Consider the following 6,021-nt stretch of genomic DNA (forward strand, 5'->3'; position numbering starts at 1 on the left):
TCTAATTTTTTTAGTTTAAATAAATGAAAAATAAATATGAATAAAAGCGCTAGCTAAATAGAAAAAAACATAAAGGTAAATGAAATACATTTGTGTAGTAACCTATTCAAACCATAACACTATTAAACACAATGAGACATTATAGGTTTACACGTGCAAATGCGTAGAAATGAGTATTTTTACATTTATAAGTATTACTGTACATTTTGAAGTGAAGCCAAAGGTTTTCCACGTACTAAAGAAAATTGAATTGGTAACTTTTTATAATGAGTTTCTTTAAAGAATCAATAAATTTACCAGGATCGTTTTTAAATTGCAGGGTACGGAAAACAACATTTAGAAAAAATGAGGATGTCTCATCTCGTTTGAAATAAGATTTCTTTAGGTACAACCGAACTTCATATCATTTTTTTGTCTATATCTTTGGACAAATTTAGTAAAATTTTTAAGCAATTTATGATAACGAAATTCATAATTAAACTGTTATACATTTGAAAATGCCTGTACCAAGTCAGGAATATGACAGTTGTCCATTCGTTTGATGTGTTTTGTCGTTTGATTTTGCCATTTAACTAAGGACTTTCTTTTTTGAACTTTCATCGAATTATGTATTTTTGTCATTTTACCTTTTTTTCATATAAAATCCGAATATGGTATACATCAGAATATAGATACAAATTTTGAAAAGAGATTGACAGATAAATAGTGAAGGAGCGAAAGAAATATGTAGAAAAAACTATGAGTTCCTTCTAACTCATGTCAATAATACTGTGCGGAATAAACTAAGAAAGTCGTATGTGTACTTTGCGTTGTGTTTACTTTGCGTATAATATTTACAATGGCGAAGCCCATACAAGGTGTAAGCAACGTCACAAGCATGTGAACGTAAATACGGGAAACGTAACGTTATAACTTCGAACTATTCTCAACAAATACATTGATAGCTAATATATTATATAAACTGATTCATTATTAAATACAATTCATAGTAACAAACCTGTTTTAAGAATAAAATATTTAAGATCTGTTGTTTTTCAGAAATTGTAAAGAGGAACTGTTAGTATGTTATATTTTACAACTTTATAACTTTGTTAAAGGACAGAACCATTATAGTTTATTATATCGGAGAACTACCAGGATTGACATGTTATGTTTTCGCCAGACGAGCGCTTCGTCTACAAAAGACTTTACAGAGACGCTAGAACCAAAACATATTTCAAAAGATGGTTGAAATCTAAAAAAAAATGCATGTTTGAACATGTCGCAAGTCCGGAGTTTTTAGCCTTTGTTAGTCGTGTATGATTTTTAAAATTTGTTTATATATTCTGGAAGACAGTGTGACTTTATAGATATCTTTGCTAAACTTGTACACAATTAAATTAAGGGACCAGCTCAAGACCACCACCGGATGTGGGATTTTTTTTTCACGGCGCTGAAGACCCATAAATGGCCTTCGGCTGTTGTCTGCTCTTTCATATATTTCCCATTTCCTTTCTCAATTTTATTTAAAGTCAAAACAATGTCTCTTTCTAATGTCATGATGGTAGAAAATCTTAAGTATTTCAATAGTTCAAAGTTTTTTTACACACTTTTTCACATTAAAACTGCGTCTGTTATAAGCTATTGTACTAACAGATTGATAAAAAGAGGGGAGAACTAATCCCAATAGAAAACGCACGTATTTTGACAATTAGTCTTTTGATCATAATAGTGAAATGAAAAAACAAACAAATATTGTATAATCTTGTTTAACGATAAGATATTTGTATATTAACACAACATTCATAATCAATGTCAATTATAGTTTTACACATTTGCACAGCATTACCTGATAAAGAATTGATATTGATGTTAGCATACTAATTGATATGGTATGTAATTGATTGCAGCTTATAATTTTGTTCCTCATTATCATCTCATTTCTCTACATCATCTTTCTTTAAAAAATGAACGAGTGTTTAGTGGTTTAGTGGAAGAAACCGCTTTCGATGATTGATACAAGCTTTTATCTCTAAAGTATCACTTGAATCTAAAACATATATCTAACCATGGTGATTGATTCTATAAAGGAAACTTATAAGAAAAGGGTAATAGACCAGTGTAAAACATCTCACTCTTGTCCAATGAAACATTCAACAGCATGGACAATATGACGATATGACCAACAGCATGTCAACAACTCAAGATTAACAGCTAAGATATATAAGCCTGCAATATATAAGTTCAGTAATTATTTCTTTTGTTAACACGACAACAATTTCTTTATGTCAGTATAATCTTCAAAAGATCGAAGATTTTTCATGAATGTGACCTACCGAATTAGACAATTTACCGGATTTGTTATCACATAAGCCACACGACGGGTGCCAAATGTGGAACAGGATCTGCTTACGCTTCCGGAGCACCTGAGATCACCCCTACTTTTTGGTGGGGTTCGTGTTGTGTGTGGTGCTCCGGAAGGGTAAGCAGATCCTTCTCCACATGTGGCACCCGTCGTGTTGCTGATGTGATAAGAAATCCGATAAATAGTCTTATTCGGTAGGTCACATTCTTGAAAGGGAGGGGGATTGAAGTAACGACGTAAGGAACATATCCGATATGATCTGTGATACGGTTATTCCGTAACGTTCAACCAACTCGTGATGGCATCCGTAAAATTTACGAAGGGATGATTTTAACTTCACCATTTGGAACTCTTGGTTTCATAGTTTCCTTGTATGCAGTAACCCTCTATCAAGAAAATCATGACAGGAAATACAAGCACGGGAATAAGGTATCAATTGGGAGATATATACCCCGTATGCAGGTGCTGCTGAAATATTGCTACTCAGATATGGAAAGTTCACAATTGGAAAGATGAAATCATCTCTTTTGTCGTAAAGTTTTGTTTTCAATTGACCCTCATTGTCAATTTCTAGATGAAAGTCAAGATATGAGGCTGACTTAAATATATCTGTAGTATCCTTTATCTCTAGTTCGATAGGATATATGCGTTCCACTAAGTCACCATTTTTTTAATTATTTAGTGAAAGAACATCATCTATCATGTTTATATAGCGGAAAGGAGAGTTAAAGGATATTGCTAACTTCTTAATATTCTTCCTAAGAAGTTCCTGCATGAGGTCAGCCCCATAATAATAAAGAAACAAGTCGGCAAGTAGAGGGACACAGTTTGTTCCCATTGGAATGCCGACAGTCTGTTAAAAACCACGTCATACGAACGAAACTCATATGTTGTCAATGAAGAAATCAAGCATCTTGATAATATCAGTTTCAGAGAATTTTTTCTTTGAATCAGAGTTTTTTTTATTTCGGAATGTGGAATACTTGAATAAAGAGTAGAAAAGTCAAATGCTTAGATTTGTATGTACTCTAACAGAACTTTGTAATTTTTAAGTATCCACATCTGATGCACGCCACGGAACATAGAACAGACCTATGATTATCTAGGATTTGCCCATTAGTAGATGTCGTGAGGGCATATATTGAGTTTCCAAGTGAATTATCAATACCGAATTCGTTTATCAAGCAGTTAATGTAATGAGTTTTACACACAAAAACGATGTTGTTTGGGGCTGCTGTGTAGGAACAGTTTAATGAACAGATGGGAACACATTGAAAATATATAAATAAATGTAACGGCTCTTTCAGTTCGCTTACTGTCAAGCTTTTTACTGATGAGTCTTTTGTAGATGAAACGTGCGTCTGGCATAAAATAAAATTTCAATATTGATATCTATGATGAGTTTATTCACAACCACTGGGTCGATGGCACTGCTGGTGAAGTTTAAGTTTCCTGAGGCTGTTCACAATAATAAATTTACCTGTAACAAAACATTGATATTTTCAAATTCTAGGGCTTTCTACCTCAGGAATAAATTACCATAGCCGTATTTGGCAAAACTTAAGGGAAATTTTGGTCCTCAATGCTCTTCGATGTCGTACTTCATTTGTCCTTTTTAACCTTTTTTCTATTCGAGCATCACTGATGATTCTTGTAAACAAAACGGGCGTCTGGCGTTAATATAAAAATGTGTTTATTGTTAATCAATTTCATTATCAGGTTAACTTCGGAAATATACTCGAAAGGTAATAATTGTGATTGAAAACCACTGAATGACATTTTTGTGTGCTGGTGGTGTTACCACAGGTTTGTGTATACGTCTAGTGTGGTTGGGAGTCAAAGACTCTTAAACTGCCGCTGGATAGCTTATATTCATAGGTGAAAAGAAACCCGAGTGCGTAAGTCTTTCCTGCCAGTACATAGCCTCTACACTAACAAGACTTCTACAGTGCCTCCCCGCGACACTGGCGTGTGGATACGTCCAAGCACTCATCAGCATTGCCCTAGCTATGGATTTAAAAGCGGGTTAGATAATAGTCGTCAGCCTTCAAAGGGAATTCATATAGGAGAAGAAAACTCTGATATAAAATACCGGGTAGATTTGACTCGTCAGCCTTCGTCGGCAATGGATCTATAGGGTTTCTTGAGTAAAGATTCTCTGTTTCTCCAGGTTGGGGATTGAGTGATAGGCCAACAACCTATCCTTGTAAAAAACTTTAAAGTTACAGAAACGCGAAATGGAAGAACGACATTCGCGCCCTATGCGACACATGGTGCTAACGGGAGTTGTAAGTTGTAAGAATGAAATTTAATTTGACGATAACACGTTCTAGATGTGTTACAATTATAGGTGCATTTAAAACTAAGTTAAGTACATGTACATGTATATGTGCATGCGTTGGTTTATTAATTGCAAGAAGATTAAAACCTCAAGAATCCGTGTAATATGAGATCTTTCCTTAATCTTTCCTTAATCTTTCCTTTGCCAACAAGGTCTCGATGGCGTCAACTTAGGCGATATCCTACATCATAAATTAGTTCAATCGAAATACCTCCTTATTTCAAAGACCAGTCTGTACCAATCATTTCTTTTACCTATACCAAACCTATTGCAACTAAATTTTTCAATGAAAAAACACGTGCGGGATCCTGCAAAACGTGTTTTTAATTGCAAAAATTATTTGCAATAGGTTTGGTCTTTGGAAGTTTTTGGAAGAAGTGTCTAGTGTCTCGACTACATATACATATGCATATTTACTGCCTTTCATGACAAATGCCCATTGTTTGGCATGGTATTGTTAATTTGATTTCGTCAAATGTAATCGAATGCCCTGGTGGTATTCTTCGAATTTTTGTATCTATGTGCTTATAACATTAAACGGTAAGAATAATATAAAAGTAGTCAATAGATGTAATAAGATGTGGTATGAGTGCAAATGATACAACTCTTCACCGAAGTCAAATTAGGTCAATGTAAGTCTTTAACACAAAGTATTGGCACACACCGAAGAGTTATGTAAAACAGGGCCCCAAAATGACGTATGAACTTTTCAAACGAGAAACTTATGGTCTAGTCTATAACGAAAAAAACATGGAGACGAGAAACACACTAACAAACAACAACCCCTGAACATCAGGTTCCTGAAATTAGGTTTCTGTCGTCTGTTTTCGTAATAATTATATATAGGAATATGTGATATGAGTGTCAATGAAACAATTCTCTATCCAAATAACTATTTATAAAAGTAAACCATTATAGGTCAATGTACGGCCTTTAACACGGAGTCTTGGCTCACGCCGAACAACAAGCTATAAAGGGCCCCAAATGTACTAGTGTAAAACATTACAACAGGAAAACCAACGGTCTTATCTATAGAAAAAAACGAGAAACGAGAAACACGTATAAATAACATAAACAAACGACAAATCCTGTACATGAGATTCCTGACTTGGGACAGATGCACACATTGATAGTGGGATTTAACGTTGAAATTGGTACCAAACCTTCTTCCTTTTTTTCTGAAACAATAGTTTAACATAACAACATAGAAAAACACACGATAAAATATCAATTGGAAGACTTAACTCAATCACAAAACGTAAATTAAGACACTATGAACGAATACAATTGATCTGCGATACCTGAATGCAAATACATACTTAATAAAAATTATTAG

This window comes from Mytilus trossulus, chromosome 4, assembly GCF_036588685.1.
Source record: "Mytilus trossulus isolate FHL-02 chromosome 4, PNRI_Mtr1.1.1.hap1, whole genome shotgun sequence".
NCBI lineage: Eukaryota > Metazoa > Mollusca > Bivalvia > Mytilida > Mytilidae > Mytilus > Mytilus trossulus.